The sequence below is a fragment of the Salvelinus fontinalis genome, chromosome 15 (genome assembly GCF_029448725.1).
Source record: "Salvelinus fontinalis isolate EN_2023a chromosome 15, ASM2944872v1, whole genome shotgun sequence".
NCBI lineage: Eukaryota > Metazoa > Chordata > Actinopteri > Salmoniformes > Salmonidae > Salvelinus > Salvelinus fontinalis.
The window spans coordinates 39,882,116-39,908,592 of record NC_074679.1 but is presented as its reverse complement, the minus strand read 5'-3'; the positions used below and the strand labels follow the sequence as shown (position 1 = coordinate 39,908,592).

The 26,477-nt window shown below is 43.7% G+C and overlaps 1 pseudogene; it reads left to right on the top strand.

The window, feature by feature from the left end:
- The first annotated feature begins 1,414 nt into the window (after positions 1 to 1,414).
- On the top strand, positions 1,415 to 21,399 carry LOC129812120 (intron Large complex component GCFC2-like; annotated as a pseudogene).
- Positions 21,400 to 26,477: the final 5,078 nt, after the last annotated feature.

Sequence of the window (26,477 nt, the reverse complement as noted above, 5' to 3'; positions counted from 1 at the left end):
ACGGCTCCGTTTGACCGGGACTGGGAGGTGGAGAGACAGCGTCGGGGGCGCGCGCATGGATTTTCCCTAAACGCTGATCTAAGGTCAGTTTCAGCGGTCAGCTATTGTACGGTTAAGGCTGGTACTGCAAGAGAGTAAACTGATCCAGAATGTATATGCCTGCGGGCATATACCGACCTCCCAAGCCAGCCACACACATCCACCAACCCACAAGGCTCACCCTTCAAAGTTGCTGTTATTTGATCCATTTTGAATTTCAGTGCATGGGGAACAGAGGATCAGAGCCCCATATTAGGACAGAACATTTCCAATGACGGATATAGAGCACCACAGTGGAGCTGTCACAATACCAGTAAAACCTAGCGGTCAAACAGAGAAATGGTTCCAATCGTTTTTCCACCATTCATTTTTCCCATAGGGGATTTTAGAAACACTTAAAATAAGGGCTGTGTTTCTTGTAGGCTTACCCTGGCGAGACGTTTTGATAACCATGTAATTTTCTCTAGGACAAGGTGACTTTTAACAATATATTCGCCTGTATTTACCCCCCAGAAATGAAATATTAATTAGATGCTAATGTGGCTATCATAAAGAACTGCACATGCCATGATGATCTGAAAGAGACTGCTGAATCGAGGCAAATGTAAGAATCGCTGGATTAACTATCTAATGTTACTCCTATTCAAAAATGCTAATTAGCATCAATGTAGACATCGCAAAACTACAAATCCCTGCAAGCTCCTGCATGTAATCTCTAACTGACACCTTTGCTAACAGATAGTGTCAATTTAAAACTTCCCCATGATAGTTCACAGAATTGTCCATTTAAAGAAATGTAGCCAATTTATTCATTACTACATTTAGCTAACATTAGATAGTTAATCCAGAGATTCTTACCTTTGCTTCGATTCAGCAGTCTCTTCCAGATCATCATGGCATGTGCAGTACTTTAATCTAATTAGTATTTAATTTCTGGGGGGTAAATACAGGTGAATATATTGATAAAAGTCACCTTGTCCAAGAGAGATTTACACAGTTATCAAAACGTCACGCCAGGGTAAGCCTACACGAAACACAGCCCTTATTTTAACTGTTTCTAAAATCCCCAATTTGAAAAATTAATGGTGGGAAAACTATTGGAACCATTTCCCTGTTCGACCGCTAGGTATATGGGTATTATGACTCATACTGTGGTACTCTATTCCTCTTGTTGGATCAGCTAAAAAGGAGGACTAGGAAACAATTGTAAGAAAACATATTTAATATCAGTGTTTTTCCAGACTCCCATCGTGTTTTTTTCATTAAGCTGTCATGTCAAAGATTGGTAAAATAATCGTATTGAAACTTCATTGGGATTGTGAATGCACCTCAAGCACGACCGAGTCCTCGACACTGACAAACTACAAGACCCGGAATGCATTGCGAGAGGATTGCGACATATGTACAGCTGATATTTATTTACGACTTACCGTATTGTGATTTATTTACATGGCGATACCCCGATACAGAAAATATGTTCAACAAGAGACCACGAAGAAATGTTAGGCAAAGGAAAGGAGAATCGAGCGATGAAGATGAACAGAAATGGAGAGGGTGATGACGTAGGTAAAACACAAGTTACCGCTGATAGCATTAAAGCCCTCCAAGTCGTCGCAGAACAAGTCGGGCTCGAGTGGTGATGAAGACGTAGTGGAAGATAGTGGACCGTTCGCGGTTACTAAATCGCCTCACAGCAACGAGAACAAGGATGGACGAAATATAATAAACGTGCTCAGCTTCTCTGATAAAGGTAGGCTTTTACTTCTTATTTTTTTATGTAAGCACCATAGACTGTCACCCAAAGACTATAAAGGTAAGTACATGTCCAAGACATTTCTAACTTCACTAACTTAACAGTACAGTGGGCTGTGCATCTACATTTTTATATGGCTTCCCTCCTTGTGCCTTACTTTGTATTTATCTGAAAAGACAGGACAGATCGCAGCAATATGTAAAATATCTTCCAGGATTTTGCTTTCACCTGCCCAAGTTCCATAGTGCGGGTAGAAGAAAGGAGATTAACAAGGAGGGGTGAATCAATTGTATTTCCTTGCCTCCTCAAAACACATTGCATTGGAAGAGAAGATAAGAGGGACTTCAGAACTAATCCTCCAATTAATTTTGAGAAGGAGACGAGGGAGGGTATGAGGAATCAAGAATACATTTGAGATTCACCCCTCTCCTTAGCTATACAGTGCCTCCAGGAAGTATCCAGACCCCTTGACTTTTTCCACGTTTTGTTACGTTAGTCTTATTCTAAAATTGATTAAATTGTCGTCGTCCCCCTCTCAATCTACACACAATACCCCATAAAGACAAAGCAAAAAAGGTTTAGACATTTTTGCAAGTGTAATGTTTATGTATTTTTAAATATCACATTTACATAAGTATTCAGACCCTTAGTACTTTGTTGAAGCACCTTTGGCAGCAATTACAGCCTTGAGTCTTCTTGAGTATGACGCTACACGCTCAGTACACCTGTATTTGGGGAGTTTCTCCCATTGTTCTCTGCAGATTTTCTCAGACTTCATCAGGTTGGATGGGGATGCACAGCTATTTTCAGGTCTCTCCAGAGATGCTGGATCAATCGGGTTCACTCAATGGCCTCTCTGTACTTTGCTCTGTTCGTCTTTCCCTTGAACCTGACTAGTCTCCCAGTCCCTGCCGCTGAAAAACAGCCCCACCGCATGAGGCTGCCAACACCATGCTTCACCGTAGGGATGGTGCCACCACCATGCTTCACCGTAGGGATGGTGCCACGTTTCCTCCAGACGTGATGCTTGGCATTCAGGCCAAAGAGTTCAATCTTGGCTTCAAGCGGGCTGTCATGTGCCTTTTACTGAGGAGTGGGGTCCGTCTGGAAATTATCCCATAAAGGCCTGATTGGTGGAGTGCTGCAGAGATGGTTGTCCTTCAATCTCCACAGAGGAGCTCTGTCAGTTACCATCAGGTTCTTGGTCACCTCCCTGACCAAGGCCCTTCTCCCCTGGTTGCTCAGTTTGGCCGGACAGCCAGCTCTATGAAGAGTCTTGATGGGTCCAAACTTCTTCCATTTAAGAATGGCCACTGTGTTCTTGGGGACCTTAAATGCTGCAGAAATGTTTTGGTACCCTTCCCCAGATCTGTGCCTCGACACAATCCTGTCTTGGAGGTCTACGGACAATTCCTTCAACTTCATGGGTTGGTTTTTGATGTGACACGCATTGTCCACTATGGGACCTTATATAGACAGGTGTGTGCCTTTTTTTTAAATCATGTCCAATCAATTGAATTTATCACAGGTGGACTCCAAGTTCTAGAAACATCTCAGGGATGATCAATGGAAACAGGATGCACCTGAGCTCAATTTCGAGTCTCATAGCAAAGAGTCTGAATACTTACGTAAATAAGGTTTGTGCAAAAAAAATTAAACCTGTTTAAGTTTTGTTATTATGGGGTGTTGTGTGTAGATTGATGAGGGGTAAACAATTATTTAATCCATTTTAGAATAAGGCTGTAACGTAACATTTGTGAAAATGCAAGGGGTCTGAATACTTTCCAAATGCACTGTACATAGCCAGGAAGGTCTTACATGTGTCAAGATTGGAAAACAAACCCACATTATATCTCTATGTCCAGATACTATTTTGCTATTGATTTCTAACCCAGAAACCTCTATTCCCATACTTGACTGACTTAATTAAGAGATGTGGCTATTTTCTGGCCACACAATACATTTGAATAAATTAAAAGCTATGCCACCACGGAGCTTGAGTGACAACAACAATTTGAATGACTTCCCGTTCAATTGGACAAAAAATGGTTTTGTTTATCTTGGGTTAAACATTTCGAATGAACTTCACAACCTGTCTAATGGCAACTTTGCACCTGTATTTAGGGCAGTTAAGGAAGACCTAGGTAGGTAGAGGGACATGCCATTATAATGATTGGGTAGAATGAATCAGATTTTAAAATGAATGTTTTCCCCAGACTGTATCCTCCCCAGGCGGTCCCATTATATATAATTAAAAGTATTTTTCGTTAACTCAATAAATACCTTTCAGTCTTTATATGGTACAGAAAAAGACCAAGGTTGACAATTAGTAAACTGCAGCTGCCATATAATTTAGGAGCCCTGGCACTACCTAATTTGCTATTTTATAAATGGGCATGTCATGCTTGCAGAATGGCTCAGAGATTAACATTGCTCTAATTGGGTCAGTAATGACTCCTGCTTCACATCTCCATCCTCATTAATCAGTGTTGTAACTGGTAAAGAAAAATGTCGCCGGAGGGGATGGCTGCCATCTTATCGGCTCTTAACCAACCATGCTATTTTTTTTTTTTTTTTTCACTTTGTTCGTTACTTGTTTTGTACATATTGTTGCTGCTACTGTCTCTTCTGACCGAAAATAGCTTGGATATCAAGAACTGGGATTACTCACTTCAAATTGGACGAAGAGTTTTTCTTCAATATGTCGGACGGGAGGGATATACTACAACAGACACCCGACCCAGATCCCCATGATTTGCTGGAAAAGGAAACAGAAGTTTTGCGGAAAGAGATCAGGGTGCCTTGTGAGGATCAGGCGATGAGTGGCTAATCTGCCGTTGCCTTCCGCCCTGTTAGCTAACGTTCAATCACTGGAAAATAAATGGGACGAACTGAAAGCACGTATATCCTACAAACAGAAGATTAATAACTGTAATATCTTATGTTTCACCGAGTCGTGGCTGAATGACGACATTAAGAACACACAAATGGCGGGTTATACACTCTATCGGCAGGACAGAACAGCAGCCTCTGGTAAGACACGGGGCGGGAGCCTACGCATATTTGTAAACAATAGCGGGTGCACGATATCTAAGGAAGTCTCCAGGTTTTGCTCGCCTGAGGTAGAGTATCTCATGATAAGCTGTAGACCACACTATCCACCTACAGTGTTTATCTGTATTTTTCGTAGCTGTCTACATACCACCACAGACCGACGTTGGCACTAAAACCGCACTCAATGAGCTTTATTCCACCATAAGCAAACAGGAAAATGCTCATCCAGAGGCGGCACTCCTAGTGGCCGGGAACTTTAATGCAGGGAAACTTAAATCAGTTTTACCTCATTTCTATCAGCATGTTAAATGTGCTACCAGAGGAAAAAATCATCTAGACCACCTTTACTCCACACACAGAGACACGTACAAAGCTCTCCCTCACCCTCCATTTGGCAAATCTGACCATAACTCTATCCTCCTGATTGATTCCTGCTTACAAGTAAAAATTAAAGCAGGAAGCACCAGTGACTCGGTTTATATAAAAGTGGTCAGATGAAGCAGATGCTAAGCTACAGGACTGTTTTGCTATCACAGACTGGAACATGTTCCCGGGATTCTTCCGATGCCATTGAGGAGTACACCACATCAGTCACTGGCTTTATCAGTAAGTACATTGAGGACGTAGTCCCCACAGTGACTGTGATTACATACCCCAACCAGAAATCATGGATTACAGGCCGCTTTCAAGGAGTGGGACTCTAACCCGGAAGCTTATAAGAAATCCTGCTATGCCCTCCGACGAACCATAAAACAGGCAAAGCGTCAATACAGGACTAAGATTGAATCGTACAACACCAGCTCCAATGCTCGTTGTATGTGGCAGGGCTTGCAAATAATTAGACTACAAAGGGAAGCACAGCCGAGAGCTGCCCAGTGAAACGGGCCTACCAGACGAGCTAAATAACTTCTATGCTCGCTTCGAGGCAAGTAACACACTCTCATGTATGTTTCTATCAGCTGTTCCGGACGACTGTGTGATCACGCTCTCAATAGCCGATGTGGCTAAGACCTTCTAAACAGGTCAACATTCACAAGGCCGCAGGGCTAGACGAATTACCAGGATGTGTACTCAGAGCATGCGCTAACCAACTGGCAAGTGTCTTCACTGACATTTTCAAAAGGTTTTACAGTTGCACCATCGAGAGCATCCTGATCTTGCATCACTGCCTGGTATGGCAACTGCTCGGCCTCTGACAGCAAGGCACTACAGAGGGTAGTGTGTAAAGCCCAGTACATCACTGGGGCCAAGCTTCCTGCCATCCAGGACCTCTATACCAGGTGGTGTCAGAGGAAGGCCCAAAGAATTGCCAAAGATTCCAGCCACCCTAGTCATAGACTCCCTGCTACCGCACAGCAAGCAGTACCGGAGCACCAAGTCTAGGTCCAAAAGGCTTCTTAACAGCTTCTACCCCCAAGCCATAAGACTCCTGAATAGCTAATCAAATGGCTACCCAGACTATTTGCATTGCCCCCCCCCCCCCTCTCTATGCTGCTGCTACTCTCTGTTATTATCTATGCATAGACACTTTAATAACTGTACCTACATGTACATAAACTCAGCATAAAAAGAAACAGCCCTTTTTCAGGACCCTGTCTTTCAAAGATAATTGGTAAAAATCCTATTAACTTCACAGATCTTCATTGTAAAGGGTTTAAACACTGTTTCCCATGGTTGTTCAATGAACCATAAACAATGAATAAACATGCACCTGTGGAACGGCCATTAAGACACTAACAGCTTACAGCCGGTAGGCAATTAAGGTCACAGTTATGACAATTTAGGACACTAAAGGGGCCTTTCTACTGACACTGACAAACACCAAAAGAAAGATGCCCAGGGACCCTGCTCATCTGCGTGAACATGCCTTAGGTATGCTGCAAGGAGGCAGGAGGACTGCAGATGTGGCCAGGGCAATAAATTGCAATGTCCGTACTGTGAGACGCCTAAGACAGCGCTACAGGGAGACAGTGCGGACATCTGATCGTCCTCGCAGTGGCAGACCACGTGTAACAACACCTGCACAGGATTGTTACATCCGTACACACCTGCGGGACAGGTACAGGATGCAAACAACTTCCCAAGTTACACCAGGAATGCACAATCCCTCCATCAGTGCTCAGACTGTCCGCAATAGGCTGAGAGAGGCTGGACTGAGGGCTTGTAGGCCTGTAAGGCAAGTCCTCACCAGACATCACTGGCAACAACGTTGCCTATGGGCACAATCCCACCGACGCTGGATCAGAGAGGACTGACAAAAAGTGCTCTTCACTGACGAGTTGCGGTTTTGTCTCACCAGGGGTGATGGTCGGATTCGCGTGAGCATTACACCGAGGCCTGTACTCTGGAGCGGGATCGATTTGGAGGTGGAGGGTCCATCATGGTCTTGGGCAGTGTGTCACAGCATCATCGGACTGAGCTTGTTGTCTTTGCAGGCAATCTCAACGCTGTTTGTTACAGGGAAGACATCCTCCTCCCTCATGTGGTACCCTTCCTGCAGGCTCATCCTGACATGACCCTCCAGCATGACAATACTGCTCGTTCTGTGCGTGATTTCCTGCAAGACATGAAAGTCAGTGTTCTGCCATGGCCAGAGAAGAGCCCGGATCTCAATCCCATTGAGCACGTCTGGGACCTGTTGGATTGGGGGTTGAGGGCTAGGGCCATTCCCCCCCCCCCAGAAATGTCTGGGTTCTTGCAGGTGGCTTGGTGTAAGAGTGGAGTAACATCTCACAGCAAGAACGGGCAAATCTGGTACAGTCCATGAGGAGGAGATGCACTGCAGTACTTAATGCAGCTGGTGGCCACACCAGATACTGACTGTTACTTTTGATTTTGACCCCCCCCCTTTGTTCAGGAACATATTATTCCATTTCTGTTACATGTCTGTGGAACTTGTTCAGTTTGTCTCAGTTGTTGCATCTTATGTTCATAAAAAATATTTACACATGATAAGTTTGCTGAAAATAAATGCAGTTGACATTGAGAGGACAATTATTTTTATGCTGATTTTTATTACCTCAATTACCTCGACACTGGTGCCCCCGCACATTGACTCTGTACTGGTACCCCCTGTATATAGCCCCGCTATTGTTATTTACTGCTGTTATTTGTTATTCTTATCGCTTACTTTTTTTGTTGTATTTTCTTAACTGCATTGTTGGTTAAGGTCTACACCTTTTTGTATTCGGCGCATGTGACAAATAAAATTTGATTTGACAAACTCAGTCGGCACATAACCCGATTCTTAACGTTATCTTAAGATCTGGAGAGAGACTCCCCTTATTAATAGGGTCTTCCCCCCCTGGTGTTTTTGGTAGCATTTTCCACCTCTGGTACCAGAAACGTATAAGGTCATTATCAGATATGTTTCAAATCTAATTTTATTTGTCACATACATGTGTTTAGCAGATGTTATTGCAGGTGTAGCAAAATGCTTGTGTTTCTAGCTCCAACAGTGCAGTAATATCTAACAACTAATATCTATCCGTTTTTTACAACAATACACACATCTAAAGGAATGGAATTATAAATATTTGAATGAGCAATGTCAGAGCGGCACAGACTAAGATACAGTATATACAGTTGAAGTTTACATACCCGGAACCCAAACCGGCTGCGCGCGCCATCGTGCATACATTTATTTTGTCCCCCCACACCAAACGCGATCACGACACGCAGTTTAAAATATCAAAACAAACTTTGAACCTATTATATTAATTTGGGGACAGGTCGAAAAGCATTCAACATGTATGGCAATTTAGCTAGCTAGCTTGCACTTGCTAGCTAATTTGTCCCATTTAGCTAGCTTGCTGTTGCTAGCTAATTTGTCCTGGGATATAAACATTGAGTTGTTATTTTACCTGAAATGCACAAGGTCCTCTACTCCACCAATTAATCCACACATAAAATGATCAACCGAATCGTTTCTAGTCATCTCTCCTCCTTCCAGGCTTTTTCTTCTCTTGACTTTATATTGCGATTGGCAACTTTCATAAATTAGGTGCATTACCGCCACTGGCTTCGTTTGTGTTTGTCACCCACGTGGGTACCTACTTCTATAAACCAATGAGGAGATGGGAGAGGCAGGACTTGCAGCGCGATCTGCGTCACAAATAGAAGTGACTTATTTTTTCGCCCTTGGCAACGCAGACGCTCGTTGGCGCAAGCGAGCAGTGTGGGTGCAATAATTGAATAATATAGATTTCTAAATGTATCTTGCAACGCTCGCACACGTGACGCGAGTGGTGTAGTCAGCCTGTTAGGTTGGAGTCATTAACTCATTTTTTAACCACTCCGCAAATTTCTTGTCCTAACCGACTTTTTTGGTGCATGACACAAGTAATTTTTCCAAAAATTGTTTAGACAGATTATTTCACTTATAATTCACTGTATCACAATTCCAGTGGCTCAGAAGTTTACATACACTAAGTTGACTGTGCCTTTAAACAGCTTGGAAAATTCCTGAAAATTATGGCATGGCTTTAGAAGCTTCTGATAGGCTAATTGACATAATTTGAGTCAATTGGAGGTGTGCCTGTGTATATATTTCAAGGCCTACCTTAAAACTTTGCTTGGCATCCATCATGGGAAAATCAAAAGAAATCAGCCAAGACCTCAAAAACAATTGTAGACCTCCACAAGTCTGGTTCATCCTTGGCAGAGATTTCCAAACGCCCGAAGGTACCACGTTCATCTGTACAGACAATAGTACGCAAGTATAAACACCACACAGCCATCATACCACTCAGGAAGGAGACCCGTTCTGTCTCCTAGAGATTAACATACTTTAGTGCGAAAAGTGCAAATCCATCCCAGAGCAAAGGACCTTGTGAAGATGCTGGAGGAAACAGGTACAAAAGTATCTATATCCACAGTAAAACGAGTCCCATAGCGACATAACCTGAAAGGCCGCTCAGCAAGGGAGATGCCACTGCTCAAACGCCATAAAAAAGCCAGACTACGGTTTGCAACTGCACATGGGGACAAAGATTGTACTTTTTTGAGAAATGCCTTCTGGTCTGATGAAACGCAAATAGAACGGTTTGGCCGTAATGACCATCGTTATGTTTGGAGGAAGAAGGGGGAGGTTTGCAAGCCGAAGAACACCATCCCAAGCATGAAGCACGGGGGTGGCAGCATCATGTTGTGGGGGTACTTTGCTGCAGGAGGGACTGGTGCACTAAACAAAATAGATCGCATCATGAGGATGGAAAATGATGTGGATATATTGAAGCAACATCTCAAGACATCAGTCAGGAAGTTAAAGCTTGGTTGCAAATGGGTCTTCCAAATGGACAATGACCCCAAGCATACTTCCAAAGTTGTAGCAAAATGGCTTAAGGACAACAAAGTCATGGTATTGGAGTGGCCATCACAAAGCCCTGACCTCAATCCTATATAAAATGTGTGGGCAGAACTGAAAAAGCTTGTGCGAGCAAGGAGGCCTACAAACCGGACTCAGTTACATCAGCTCTGTCGGGAGAAATGTGCCAAAATTCACCCAACTTATTGTGGCACGCTTGTGGAAGGCTACCCGAAACGTTTGACCCAAGTTAAACAATTTAAAGGCAATACTACCAAATACTAATTGAGTGTATGTAAACTTCTGACCCACTGGGAATGTGATGAAATAAATAAAAGCTGAAATAAATCATTCTCTCTACTATTATTCTGACATTTCACATTCTTAAAATAAAGTGGTGATCCTAACTGACCTAATACAGGGAATTTGTACTAGGATTAAATGTCAGGAATTGTGAAACTGAGTTTAAATGTATTTGGCTAAGGTGTATGTAAACTTCCGACTTCAACTGTGCATATGAGATGAGTAATGCAAAATATGTAAACATTATTTGACTACAATAAATGCGCTCTCAGGATATGTGATTTGCATAAAGTTCAGTGATGTTCTTTGAAGGCCGTCGTGGTATCGGCTTGAGGAATATACACGACTGTGACTAACCAAGAGAATTCTCTTGGGAGGTTATATGGTCGGCATTTGAGGTATTCTAGGTCGGGTGAACAAAAGGACTCGAGGTTCTGTATGTTATAACACCATGAGTCGTTAATCATGAAACCTACAACCCCGCCTTTTCTTCCCGAGAGAGAGATTTATTCCTGTCTCCGCAATGAACTGAGAACCCAACCGGCTGTACGGACTACGACAGTATATCCCAAGAGAGCCATGTTTCCGTGAAACAGAGTATGTATCCCTAATCCTAATGTCTCTCTGGAAGGAAATCCTCGTCAACTTTATTATCCAGAGACTGAACATTAGCGAGTAATATACTCAGAAGTGGTGGGGGGTGTGCGTGCCTCCTGAGTCGGACTAGAAGTCCACTCCGAGTACCTCTCCTCCACCGGCGGTGTTTTGGATCAGCCTCTGGAATCAGTTCAATTGCCATGGGGGGTACGAACAAAGGATCCGATTCGGGAAAGTCGTGTTCCTGGTCGTAATGCTGGTAGTGCTGGTGAGTTACCGCTGCTCTCATATCCAAAAGTTCTTCCCGGCTGTATGTAATAAGATGCATACAGCTTCTAGCTTCCTATCTGTCGGCTCTGTTTTCCTGGTGACACTTTGCTATGGTTTCATTATATAAAACAAAATGTGCTGTACCACACCGACAGTTCTTTGGGTACCTGCAAGAAATACATTTTATTGAATCCAAGACTGTGCTCACCCCATAGAACCCAATACGAACCCCAGTGGACAATATCCTGTTGAAAGCTGAAAGACCTAATCACTCTTTTGTCATTTTATGCTGCTTTACACTCTAATGTTGAAAGTAACTTAAGTGCTCTGATTAGGGTATGGAAAACGGAGCTGGGAAGAGGCTCAGAAATCCAAAATTATACAAAGGCTATGCTCGAAGACAGCTTGATTACCTGCAACAAGGTGCAAGAGATGCAATATAAGATTATGCAGAGGGTTCACAGGACTCCCATTTTTATATATATATATATATATATATATATATATATTTTTTTTTATATATATATATATATATATATATATATATATATATATATATATATATATATATATATATATATATATATATATATATATATATATATAAAAAAAGCAGAATTCTGATACCTGTTGTTACTGTAAGGAAAAAGGCACTCGTGGCCATCTGTTTTGGACTTTCCCATTTTAATAAAAAAAAATCTGGAAAATGTCAAAATGGAGCTGGATGACAAATAGTTCATATATCCTATAAGAATGGCTATTTGTACTAGGTGTTGTCGGGAACACGCCATCACATACCTTAGCATAGCTCAATCGTCTTTAAAAATGATTCTGTGTCCCACAAATGCATTCTCCTTAACTGGATTAAAGGCCAGCCACCAACAACAAATCAGTGGTATTGTCAGATCTTTAAAGTGTTACCTCTGGAGAAAATTAGTGCTATATTTAGGAACAAGGTAGGAGATTTCTATACAATATGCGATCCCTCTTCTTTGCTATCTCTTCCCCCTAATCTTGCAGATAAGCAAAGAAGTGTCAATATTATTAAAAAAATTCTATGGGTCAACTGGACTGTGGTCGCTTTCTTGTATAAAATCATTATTTAGTTGTATAGCTGTTAGGCCTCTATACTCCGGTAGGGGTATTTTACGTGCTACAGTCACACATTTACCATAGTCAAATTTATAAAGGCATGTGAGGAAAATACAAAAATAATAATGTTAATGAAATTAATGGGGGAAAAATGTTAGTAATGAGAAATTAAGAGCAGAGAGCTTTAAGGGATAATTGTATAATTCTTACTGTTTTTGTTTTGGTGTTTGTTGGTTATGTTTTATGTTGCCTTGTTTCATTTTGGAATTCAGATAGATGTATATACACAATTTCATTATGATGACCTGAAACAAGGAAAATAATAATATAATAAATGGAAAATACAATTTGAGATTCATAAAAAACATGTTTTCCCATCTCGAGGTTAAATATAAAACAAATACTATAGTAAGTGCCAAATAAAGTAACAGGGTTAACAATTTATATCTTTAATCAGCCATGAATCCCCTTGTGACAAGCTTGTTTTGTGCAACAGGTAGGGGCAATTGAATTCAAGCTTTACAACAAAACAGCCTGTCTATGGGTAACTGGGTTGATGTGTAATGCTCGACCCCGTTTTCTACCACAAAACACCAGAAAATGGCCAAAAAGAGTAGAACCAGTTCACCTGCTTTTACACTGATTTGACCATTTACATGTTGAAGATGTTTCTTTGGGGAAAAATATTTTCAAAGGATTAATTTGCCCGTATTAAAACGAGAGAAACAGGGTTGACCTTAAAATGAGGGACAGATGTAAATAAATCCCTAATCACATCAAATAAATAATCATCTTCAGGAATGACTTTGTGAAAGAAACTAAATAACTAGGGCTTTACAATGATGGTGAAAACTTGGAGAAATGTTGGGGTGAAATGGGTTCAAATCAAGTCCCATCAAGTCCCAATCAAGTCCCATCAAGTCCCATTTTTACATGTCCCTCCATACACCCTCTAACTTCCTAGAAGTTAGAGGGTGTATGGAGGGACATGTAAAAATGCTGAATTTTGTCCTTTTTGCAAGTCTATTTATATAAAGAATCTTTTATTGAATTCTCCATGTGGTCTATGTTAAAGGGCACTTCATTTAATATAACAGGCTTTTAAAAATGCTATCTTGGTGCACAATTTCCACTTAAAATCTCAAAGGGACGCAAAAGGCACTCTTTTCATGGAACGACCCAACTCTTCTTTTCTTCCCATTTTGAAGGATGCGAGTTCAAACTGAAGAAATCGTCAGACAAAGCTGTGGTCTTCCAAGCCAGGAGGAATGAGGCTTACCCTGCAAAGACTTCCCGTCCTAATGGCAAGCACAACATTGTTATTTATTGTCAAATTGTCTACTACTACAACCACAAATAACGAGACACTATAGTCACGGACATAAAAACACAATTTCTTTATGATCGCCTGTCTATATTGTTGTAAAAACACACCCCTGTTTAGGATACATGATTGATCTCTCTAACCATGTCCCTGTGTTGACCCCAGCCAGGAGAGATGTGACTGTGGTAGCGTCGCCGAAAGAGCAGTCCGGTAGGGATGCGTCCGGAGAAGAGCTGTCCCCAGAGAGCGACGGAGACGCCAAGTCAACCACATCCACTTCTGCCTCCTCCAGATCCTCCACTCAGAAACATAATCCAGGTCAGTCATGCAGATAGCTAGGCTCGCTCTCCAAAGGAAAGGCTGCAATTCATTAAGTCAACAAAATCAAAGAGTAAGAATAATTCCATGCACAGTATTATCAAGAGTGAGTTTGTCTTTACTAGTTTTTTTGCCTCCACACTTGTCTTTGCAAGATAGGATGGACAAATCAAAGTGTATTTGTCACGTGCACCGAATACAACAGCGGTAGACCTTACAGTGAAATGCTTACTTACAGGGTCTAACCAATAGTGCAAAAAAGGTATTAGGTGAACAAATGGGTAGGTAAAGAAGTAAAAAGACAGGCTATATACAGTAGCGAGGTTATAAAAGTGGCGAGGCTACATACAGACACGTTAGTCAGGCTGATTGAGGTAGTATGTACATCTAGATATGGTTAAAGTGGCAATGCATATTTGATGAGCAGAGAGTAGCAGTAGCGTAAAAGAGGGGGTGGTGGGTGGGACACAATGCAGATAGCCCGTTTAGCCAATGTGCAGGAGCACTGGTTGGTTGGCCTAATTTGAGGTAGTATGTACATGAATGTATAGTTAAAGTGACTATGCATATATGATAAACAGAGAGTAGCAGCAGCGTAAAAAGAGTGGTTGGGGGGGGCACACAATGCAATTAGTCTGGGTAGCCATTCGATTACCTGTTCAGGAGTCTTATGGCTTGGGGGTAAAAACTGTTGAGAAGCCTTTTTGTCCTAGACTTGGCACTCCGGTACCGCTTGCCATGCGGTAGTAGAGAGAACAGTCTATGACTGGGGTGGCTGGGGTCTTTGACCAGTTTTAGGGCCTTCCTCTGACACCGCCTGGTTTAGAGGTCCTGGATGGCAGGCAGCTTAGCCCCAGTGATGTACTGGGCCGTACGCACTACCCTCTGTAGTGCCTTGCGGTCAGAGGCCGATCAATTGCCTTACCAGGCAGTGATGCAACTGGTCAGGATGTTCTCGATGGTGCAGCTGTAGAACCTTTTGAGGATCTCAGGACCCATGCCAAATCTTTTTTGTTTCCTGAGGGGGAATAGGCTTTGTCGTGCCCTCTTCACGACTGTCTTGGTGTGTTTGGACCATTCTAGTTTGTTGTTGATGTGGACACCAAGGAACTTGAAGCTCTCAACCTGCTCCACTACAGCCCTGTCAATGAGAATGGGGGCGTGCTCGGTCCTCCTTTTCCTGTAGTCCACAATCATCTCCTTAGTCTTGGTTACGTTGAGGGATAAGTTGTTATTCTGGCACCACCCGGCCAGGTCTCTGACCTCCTCCCTATAGGCTGTCTCGTTGTTGTCGGTGATCAGGCCTACACACTGTTGTGTCGTCTGCAAACTTAATGATGATGTTGGAGTCGTGCCTGGCCATACAGTCATGGGTGAACAGGGAGTACTGGAGGGGACTGAGCACACCCCCCTGGGGAGCTCCAGTGTTGAGGATCAGCGTGGCAGCTGTGTTGCTACCTACCCACACCCCCTGGGGGTGGCCCGTCAGGAAGTGCAGGATCCAGTTGCAGAGGGAGGTATTTAGTCCCAGGATCCTTAGCTTAGTGATGAGCTTTGTGGGTACTATGGTGTTGAACGCTGAGCTGTAGTCAATGAATAGCTTTCTCACGTAGGTGTTCCTTTTGTCCAGGTGGGAAAGGGCAGTGTGGAGTGCAATAGAGATTGCATCATCTGTGGATCTGTTGGGGCGGTATGCAAATTGGAGTGGGTCCAGGGTGTCTGGGATAATGGTGTTGATGTGAACCATTACCAATCTTTCAAAGCTCTTCATGGCTACGGACGTGAGTGCTACGGGTCTGTATTCATTTAGGCAGGTTTCCTTTGTGTTCTTTGGCACAGGGACTATGGTGGTCTTGTTGAAACATGTTGTTATTACAGACTCAATCAGGGACATGTTGAAAATGTCAGTGAAGACACCTGCCAGTTGGTCAGCACATGCCCGGAGCACACGTCCTGGTAATCTGTCTGGCCCCGCAGCCTTGTGTATGTTGACCTGTTTAACGGTCTTACTCACGTCGGCAACGGAGAGCGTGATCACACAGTCGTCCAGAACAGCTGATGCTCTCATGCATGCCTCAGTGTTGCTTGCCTCGACGTGAGCATAGAAGTGATTTAGCTCGTCCGGTAGGTTCATGTCACTGGGCAGCTCGCTGTTGTGCTTCCCTTTGTAGTCTGTAAATGTTTGCAAGCCCTGCCACATAAGACGAGCGTCGGAGCCGGTGTAGTATGATTCAATCTTAGCCCTGTATTGACGCTTTGCCTGTTTGATGGTTCGTCGGAGGGCATAGCAGGATTTCTTGTAAACTCAGGTCCAGGTCCACCCCTGGTCTACAGAGATAGGTAGATAGGCAGTGTTCTGAATGATATCCCTTGTGTTGTTGAATGTAGTGGTGATCTCGGACGCGAGGAGGATCCAGGCAGCCAGGAGGCAGCGTCAGAAGGCCAGAGCCCAGAAGGACTACATCTCCCTGGGCAGAGACTAGGAGTGCTCCCCCCGGACCCCAGACCACAAGGACCTGGAGGAACGCAGTGATGATGATGATGATGAGCCAGATGACCATGAGCGAAGGATCAAGTTTGCCCCACGGTCCAAAACCATCATGGAGAGGATAGCAGAGAAGATGGGTAACAGAGGAGGGGAACAGGAGAGAATGGTCTATTGATATTTTCTCTCGGATGACCGTTTAAGCTTTTTTTTTAAACATTTTTTGCACTAAACATTAGGCTAATGCATGGATAATAAACAGACAATCTATAATCAAAACCCCAGAATGTTATATGCGTCGGTTATAGAAAGTGGCGTGAGAGTTGTAGCTGAACTAATACTGAGAATATCAAACATTAGGAACTATAATATCCTAATATTCATCAGGGCATGGACTCGACAAGATGTCAAGCATTCCACTGGGATGCTGGCCCATGTTGACTCCAATGCTTCCCACAGTTGTGTCAATTTGGGTGGTGGACCATTCTTGATACACACGGGAAACTGTTGAGTGTGAAAAGACCCAGCAGCATTGCAGTTCTTGACGCAAACCGGTGTGCCTGGCACCTACTACCATACCCCGTTCAAAGGCAGTTAAATATTCTTTCTTGCCCATTCACCATCTGAATGGCACACATACACAATCCGTCTCAATTGTGTCGAAGCTTAAAATCCTTCTTTAACCGGTCTCCTCCCCTTCGTCTACACTGATTTGAAGTGGATTTAACAAATGGACTCAATAAGGGATCATAGCTTTCACCTGGTCAGTCTATGTCATGGAAAGAGCAGGTGTTCCTAATGTTTTGTATACTCAGTGTATATCACACCTCCTTTGACTGGGTGCTGAAATAGGTTGTCGTTATGCACTTTGTTTTTAGTCCTTGTTGCGTTGGTACAGGAGGAAGTGAACGTCTTTCTCTCTGTATTTCTGTATATGGCTCTGTCGCTCACTCCGTGCTTGTTAATACTGGAGGGAGTGATAGTGATGACAGCGGCTCTGATGACCAGGAGAGCGAGGATAAATACCTGTGGGAGGGGAAACAGATTGGGAAGCGAGTCAAGCGACACCCTGGGGAACAGGTAAGATATTCACCCCTCTACTTTCTAAGTCACACACACACACACTTACTTTCTCTCTCTCGCTCATGGTTGACAGCTCTACAATGTCCCCCTCCCAGAGTGCAAATAACCTTGGTGTGATCTTGGACGACACCCTGACGTTCTCTGCAAACATCAGAGCAGTGAATCGCTCCTGCAGGTTCATGCTCTACAACAATTGCGTCGAGTACAACCCTACCTCACACAGGAAGCGGCGCAGGTCCTAGTCTAAGCACTTATCTCCCATCTGGACTACTGCAATTCGCTGTTGGCTGGGCTCCTTGCTTGTGCGTCAAACCCCTGCAACTTGTCCAGAACGCTGCAGCCCGCCTGGTGTGCAACCATCCCAAGTTCTCCCGTGTCACCCCGCTCTTCCGCACACTCCACTGGCTTCCGGTCGAAGCTCGCATCCACTACAAGACCATGGTACTTGCCTACGTAGCAGCAAAAGGAACTGCCCCTCCCTACCTTCAGGCTATGCTCAAACCCAACAGCCCAACCCGAGTCCTCCGTTCTGCCACCTCTGGTCTGTCTACCCTTCCATTCCTACAGGAGGGCAGCTCCCACTCAGCCCAGTCACAAAGTGTCTTAAAAAATCCCCCAGCACCCCTCTTTTGTGAACTAACACCTCACACGTGACTTTCTTCCCCCCCATACTGCATTGGCTTGCTGATGGCTACTTTGAGGGAAAATGTACTTAGTCTGACTGTGATATGTGGTTCCACCACCTTGCTATCTTAAGATGAATGCACATAACTATAATCTGCTAAATGACTAAAATGTGATGATCAGACGGTGTTATTGAGGTTTTGGTGGGGGTCACATTTTACATGTAATGAAACAGATGACTGGATCATCCCTAGGTGGTGGAGATCAACAGTGTGGAGGTGGACATGCACACTCTGCTGTCTGAACAGGCGGAGGCTCTGTTGTCGGAGGATCTGTTGTCAAGGAGACGAGAGTCCTCTCGCTTACAGCAGCTCAGCTGTGAGTTGTTCTTTGTGTGTCTGCGTGCGTTTGTTTGCGTCTGTGTGCGTGTGTGTGTGCGTACGTGTGGGTGTGTGTACCCTGTGTGGTCCCAGTCAGTGAAATGGCGGAATGTGAACTTTCTACCGTAGTTCACCTCCTCACACCGTTGATCTGTTTTGTTTTTGATTAGCTGTAGCTGGGTGCATTTCTAGACTAATTCTCTCTCTCTCTCTCCAGATACCACTGATCCACACCATGAAGGAGATTCAGGGGAAAGCGTGAATGAAAAAGAGAATAAATAGTGAGTGGGAATATTCCCTTTAGTACTGACACGTCACATCGCTTTAGCTTTTAGATTAATCCCTTCATTCTTCACTGCATCCTGATGTACTCTGTGATGTGATTATCTCTCCATCCGGTGAGCCAGGCGAGAAAGACTATGGTAGTCTGACAGCGAGCTATCACCTGAGGAAGAGGCAGAACTGCAGAAGGGGAGAGGTGAGGATTGTAGCTGTACTGGGCGAGGAGAAATGTCCTCCACTTACCAAATTTCAGCCCAGTATTTAATTTCCAAATTGGTTTCTGTAAAGAAAAATACAGAACTTTTATTTATTTTATTTAAATTTTAAAAAATGTATCAAACAATTTGCCATTCTGTTCCTTACAGAATTAGTTAGTGCTAGCTTTCTAAACCATAGAATAACAGACATCTTTTTCTCTCCTGTCAAATCCAGCAGAGATTCTGAGCAGGTCCCAGGGTGTGTTCTGTGACGTGCAGGAGGACTTCTGGGTGGTGAAGAAGGTTCTGTCTCGCTTCGACGAGTGGAGAGGAGCCTTCTCCGAGTCCTACCACTCAGCCTACATCAGCCTCTGTCTGCCCAAACTACTCAACCCACTCATCAGACTCCAGCTCTTAGGCTAGAACCCCCTACAGGTACGGTATATACACACAAACCTAGCGCAATGGTAAGTCTTAGCACTGGCGGTAACGCTAATTGTATTAACCAAAATCAGCAATGAAAGTCTGTGTTTCAGATTTATGTCTGTTGACAGAGCTCATTTTCATTTCACATGTGTGTACTTTGAGCGACAGTGCCTCTGTCATTTTCTCTGTGTGTATCAGGCTGCAGGGCAGGACTTTGAGGCTCTGCCGTGGTACTCTGCTGTGGAGACCTTCTGTCACGTACTGGGTTAGCAGGAGGCGGAGCACACAGACGGAAAAACACTGCCTGCTATCTTAGAGAAGACCCTGTTACCCAAGATACAAGGTCAACAGAAACACACACCCTATGGATGTGTCTAGCACTCTCCTTTCAATGTTGCCATGAGTGCCCCTGTGAATTCACTGAGGTGTGTCTCACTTTAATGTGTCCTCCTCACAGGTAGTGTGGGACCCTCTGTCCAGCCGTCAGTCAGTGTGTCTGTCTGAGCTGTGTCGCAGGCTGCAGGACGACTACTCTCTGTCTGAGGGAGAGCAGAGCAAACCAGTCAAGGTAAGAGTTAAAACTGCTTCCATGGTGCAGAGCCCGCACTCTAGCAGTAATTCTCCCAGCCAGTCATATTTACTACTCCCCACCAGAGACCTTGGTTCAATCCCTGTGTCCTGCTTTCCTACGGTTGTACCACTTGCTTGTATCCCAACTTTTTTTAAACTAATAAATAAAAATTGCTTCCACAGACAATCCAGCATTCGGACCGTGCTCTATTCATGGTTCTAGTCACAAAGAATGCCAGACGGTATTCACAAAATGGGAGAGCACCTTTTGAAACCTAACTACTACCCATGAGTGTCAGAATTGAAATAAGTTCTGTTCCCTTCTGTCTGTCCCTGTCCTGTCCCCTGCCAGGCGTCTTTTAGAAGCAGTGAGTGGCAGATTGGGGAGTTCAGTGGAAGATGACATCGTCATTCCTCACTACCCTAAGAAGTGAGTGACTCCACCAGTTGTCTCAACACTTAGAGGATATGTGATTTTATTTAAGTAGTTACTGGAGTTCGTGTGTCATACCGTAGCTTACAGTACTTTACCATAACGGCCTGGTGTTCTGGCAGGTTTTTAGAGGACAAGTCTTCTCCACAGAGGCGGTTCAGAGACCAGCAGTGTACGTAACAACGCTCAGTTTAAAGATGACTTTTTTCAACGGTGCGTTTTCTAAGAGAGGGGTATAGTGCACTGTGGTGAGTGACCATGTGGCTAGTTAGCAAATTACAACATCTACCAATGAAGTCCAGTCAAGAGATGGAGGGCTTTTGTCACAGCTCCTTGTATGCTGCCATGTGCAGCTATTCCCCTGCCTTTACTGCGTGGTCTCTCTTGCCATTTCTGTAACATGCATTGCTTTAGTGGTGCCTCTATCTTGCGTGTCAGCTCTTAAGTAACGTAGGATGGTTTGATACCTGAACACGCTCTAAAGGAGCTGATGTTGGACAAACCTCTGAACTGCTACCTGATGATGACGCTACTCAACGAGACCCGATCTCAGGACTCTGTCCATAAATGCCAAAAAAGGTGTGTAGGTGAATTGTGTTGTCTACGGGGGTTTCAAGGTGTTTCCTATGGGAGTAATTGCTCTGGCCTCTTGAAGACGGCTCAGTTTAGTGGTCTCATTTTCAGGTTTTTCTCTAATTGAACTAAGATTTATTGCCCTCTCTCTCGTCTCTCTCCATCTCTTTCGCTGAGCAGGCTCTAAAGGAGCTGATGTCCTGGTTTAAAGACGTGAGCTCCTGTCCCTCTCAGCTGAAGTCCTTCAGTGACCATCTCCTCCAGACTGCCCATTCAGTCTGCAAACAGTAGCCTGACCACCGGAATACACGGTAACACTGCCTACCTACCTCAAATATATACACTGCTCAAAAAAATAAAGGGAACACTTAAACAACACAATGTAACTCCAAGTCAATCACACTTCTGTGAAATCAAACTGTCCACTTAGGAAGCAACACTGACAATACATTTCACATGCTGTTGTGCAAATGGAATAGACAAAAGGTGGAAATTATACAGGACAATGATTATGCATGACACATGCACATTTGTGGCCTGCTGGAGGTCATTTTGCAGGGCGCTGGCAGTGCACCTCCTTGCACAAAGGCGGAGGTAGCGGTCCTGCTGCTGGGTTGTTGCCCTCCTACGGCCTCCTCGACGTCTCCTGATGTACTGGCCTGTCTCCTGATAGCGCCTCCATGCTCATGACATTACGCTGACAGACACAGCAAACCTTTTTGCCACAGCTCGCATTGATGTGCCATCCTGGATGAGCTGCACTACCTGAGCCACTTGTGTGGGTTGTAGACTCCGTCTCATGCTACCACTAGAGTGAGAGCACCGCCAGCATTCAAAAGTGACCAAAACATCAGCCAGGAAGCATAGGAACTGAGAAGTGGTCTGTGGTCACCACCTGCAGAATCACTCCTTTTTTGGGGGTGTCTTGCTAATTGCCTATAATTTCCACCTTTTGTCTATTCCATTTGCACAACAGCATGTGACATTTATTGTCAATCAGTGTTGCTTCCTAAGTGGACAGTTTGATTTCACAGAAGTGTGATTGACTTGGAGTTACATTGTGTTGTTTAAGTGTTCCCTTTATTTTTTTGAGCAGTCTACTTTTACGATATAGGTAGAATCATGTGACATGGTCAGGGTAGTGTTTTGATAATGAATGTAATGGGGTTTCTGTTTCCAGTAGGGCCGTGGTGAGCGACGTGCTGACTGTTCTGGGAAGCATCAAGGCCTGGGACAAGGTGTCGACTATGTCAGACAAATACCATTACAAAGACCTGGTGTCCTACTGTGTCAACCATACATCATGTAATTTTGTACATTACACAACTGTATTTGTACTTATTTCTTTATATATATATATATAAATAAATCTAACAGATGTTTGGTCCAGTTCCCCTCCAAACGGTTTTTATTTTTGCTTCTGTCTTACCTCTTTCAGAAAAAGTCTGTGCTTCATCCCCAGGGCTCAGTATGCATCCATCCTTCAAAAATGTTGTTGAAAAAGTCTTAGTGTGTGTATATAAGGAGAAAACAACTTATTTTACAGTATGTAATGGTAGTGGAGTTTTTTATTGACGTGTGCACGATGTATCGCGGGTGGCCGGCAGATGGCGCTATTTTTCCTTTTAGGTCATTTGTCTGCGTCCAACTGGAATCTATGCAGCCGGCTATACACTCGTATCCCCCCCCAGCGCCCGGCTCGTACATAAAACATCCTACATTCAGGGTGCAAGGGCATCCATTTCCTCCATTTCAATCAAATTTCAATTACATGTATTTCTAAAGCCCTTACATCAGCTGATGTCACAAAGTGCTGTACAGAAATCCAGCCTAAAACCCCCAAACAGCAAGCAATGCAGGTGTAGAAGCACGGTGGCAAGGAAAAACTCCTTAGAGAGGAAGGAAGAAACCTAGTGAGGAACCAGGCTATGAGGGGTGGCCAGTCCTCTTCTGGCTTTGCCGGGTGGAGATTTTAACAGAACATGGCCAAGATGTTCAAAGATGACCAGCAGGGTCAAATAATAATAACCACAGTGGTTGTAGAGGGTGCAACAGGTCAGCACCTCAGGAGTAAATGTCAGTTGGCTTTTCATAGCCGATCATTCAGAGTATCTCTACCGCTCCTGCTGTCTCTAGAGAGTTGAAAACAGCAGGTCTGGGACAAGTTGGCACGTCCAGTGAACAGGACAGGGTTCCATAGCCGCAGACAGAACAGTTGAAACTGGAGCAGCAACACGACCAGGTGGACTGGGGACAGCAAGGCCAGGTAGTCATGAGGAATGGTCCTCCGAGAGAGAGAGGAAAAAAAGAGAATTAGAGAGAGCATACTAAAATTCACACAGGACACCAGATAAGACAGGAGAAATACTCCAGTTATAACAGACTGACCCTAGCCCCCCGACACAAACTATTGCAGCATTAAAACTGGAGGCTGAGACAGGAGGGGTCGGGAGACGCTGTGGCCCCGTCCGACGATACAGGCAGGCTATAACCCCACTCATTACCTCTTAATAAAACAGAATTTTCTGCCGCCATGCTAGAGTGGCTAATGCTACTCCTTGATGTTCCATACTGCTTTCAGACAGGGGTAAACAGACTGCTGTAACCTGATTGGCTGAACATCAGGAAGTAGGATTAGCCATACATTTTTCTAAACGAATCCAATATTTTAGTTGGACTTGCACCTGTTACTGAGATATCTGTTCCAGTTTATATTATTTAGGTAGTCTCAATCATTAATTCTTACCTGGGCAGTCATTCTGAAAGCAGGTTGCAGGTGATTTAAAAGTTTACAAATTGTTAGGCATCCTCATTCTGGCTGGATTCCAATAGGAATTACACATCACTTTGCAAGCCAGCATAATGTGGCTTGATGTTCAGTAGGTATAACTCAAAGAAAGGCCTTATGATATACAGGTAACTGACAAAATAAAGGTAACAACAACATAAAGTGTCCTAATAATAGGGCCGGGACAATACCGGTATCGCGATATTCATTCGTTTCGTGGCAAAGAAACATGAGAAGTGAACTTCTTTACGAAAACAGCCCGTATGTTGGAAACAAACATGTCTTCCAGTCATGTTTATGTTCCAAGCTATATCACACAATATTTTACATAGAGCAGGTTTGTAAAAGGACAAGAATCTCCTATACGTGTCCAATTGGGTTGAGATCTGGTGACTGAGAAACACGTAACCTTTAAACCCCATAAGTTCCTTTTGAGATGCCTCTTTCAAAGTCCCAGATATCTTCTAGCCATGGTAGCCAAAATAATGGGCAACTGGGCATTTATGTTAAATTCAAGAACCACACCTGTGTGGAAGCACCTGCTTTCAATATACTTTGTATTCCTCATTTACTCAAGTGTTTCCTTTATTTTGGCTGTTATCTGTATGTAGTACTGTCATAAAGAGTAAAATTTTTTAAACAACATTCACTTAGACCAGTGTTTTCCACAAATACATAGAGCAGCCAGCCAAATAATACAAGTTACCAGCCAGGCGTCCCCCAGGGTTCTCTTGGTGGTACATTCTAATGCCTAAATTCCATCTGAAACACACTGTGAAATGATTGAATTTATATTCAGTGTATTGTTAGATGTTTTGGATATTGCCTAGGCCTAAATGATCAGGACTATTTTCTAAGTAAGAGAACATTCAACCTTTTTAACATTTAACCTGTCTTCTCTTGGGATTAAAGTCTTATTTACAGTTTGACTGCAAGATATGAATTGCCACAATGTTTGTAATTCAAATTATGCACTTTATTAAAACAGAAAAATGAGGCCTCACAAGAGGTGTCACTACAGACCCGGGTTTGATCCCAGGCTGTGTCCCAACCGGCTGTGACCGGGAGTCACACAGGGTGTTCCAGCATCGTCTGTGTTAGGGGAGGGATTGGCTGGGGGGCTTTACTTGGCTCATCGTGCCTGCAGGCTGGCTTCGGGTCGTCAGTTGGATGATGTTTCCCCCGACACATTGGTGGGGCTGGCTTGCGGGTGAGTGTTAATTAAGAAGCGTGGTTTGGGGGGTCATGTTTCAAGGATGCATGCCTCTCCCGAGCCCGTTGGGGAGTTGCAGTGATGAGACAAGATCGCAATTAGATATCACGAAAAAGGGGGTAATACACAAAAAAAACCTGTACCCTTTCATTTAAGTGTGCACTTATCAAGAGGCTATTGTTAAATGGTGTTTTTGTAGTGAACATGTGATGGTAGACTTTACAAAACAAATGCCCACTGGATTGATGAAAATAGCCATTCTGTCAGGTAAGCATAGGCTACTTTCTTGTTAACTAATTGCGAACGTTTTTGGGAAAGCCTTTCAATATACACTATATACAAAAGTATGTGGACACCCCTTCAAATTAGTGGATTCGGCTATTTCAGCCACACCCGTTGCTGACAGGTGTATAAAATCGAGCACACCGCCATGCAATCTCCATAGACAAACATTGGCAGTTGAATGGCCTTACTGAAGAGCTCAGTGACTTTCAATGTGGCGTCGTCATAGGATGCCACCTTTCCAACAAGTCAGTTAGTCCAATTTCTGCCCTGCTAGAGCTGCCCCCAGTCAACTGTAAGTGCTATTATTGTGAAGTGGAAACATCTAGGAGCAAAGGCTCAGCCACAAAGTATTAGGCCACACATGTTCACAGAACATCACTGCTGAGTGCTGAAGCGTGTAGCGTGTAAAAATAATTTGTCCTTGGCTGCAACACTCACTACCAAGTTGGAAATGCGTTCTCTGGAGTGATGAATCATGCTTCACCATCTAGCAGTCCAACGGAGGAATCTGGGTTTGGCGGATGCCAGGAGAACGCTACCTGCCCCAATGCATAGTGCTGTAAAATTTGGTGGAGGAGGAATAATGGTCTGTTTTAGTCTGTTTTTCATTGTTCGGGCTAGGCCCCTTAGTTCCAGTGAAGGGAAATCTTAACGCTACCTCATACAATGACATTCTAGACGATTCTGTGCTTCCAACTTTGTTTGGAGAAGGCCCTTTCCTGTTTCACCATGACAATGCCCCCCCATGCACAAAGCGAGGTCCAAACAGAAATGTTTTTTTTTCGAGATCATATAACATTCTTGTTGCATACCCAGTTCTGGTTTTGAGTTCGCATTAAATATTTTACACTCCAAATAAACATTATTTGGACATATCTGAATGTCTAACTTCTGTTTGATCTTACAGAACCCTATACAGTTTACAGTATAAAGAAAGAGAAGCTGAGGCCTAACCCCAGAGGGACAGAGATATGCCGGAGGCATGCATTTATTTTTGTGAGATGGCTACTGCGGCTGCTATACAAATATAGACGTACAGAAGGAGGGTAATTCGTTAATTTTTGATCCAAATGTTTTGTATGA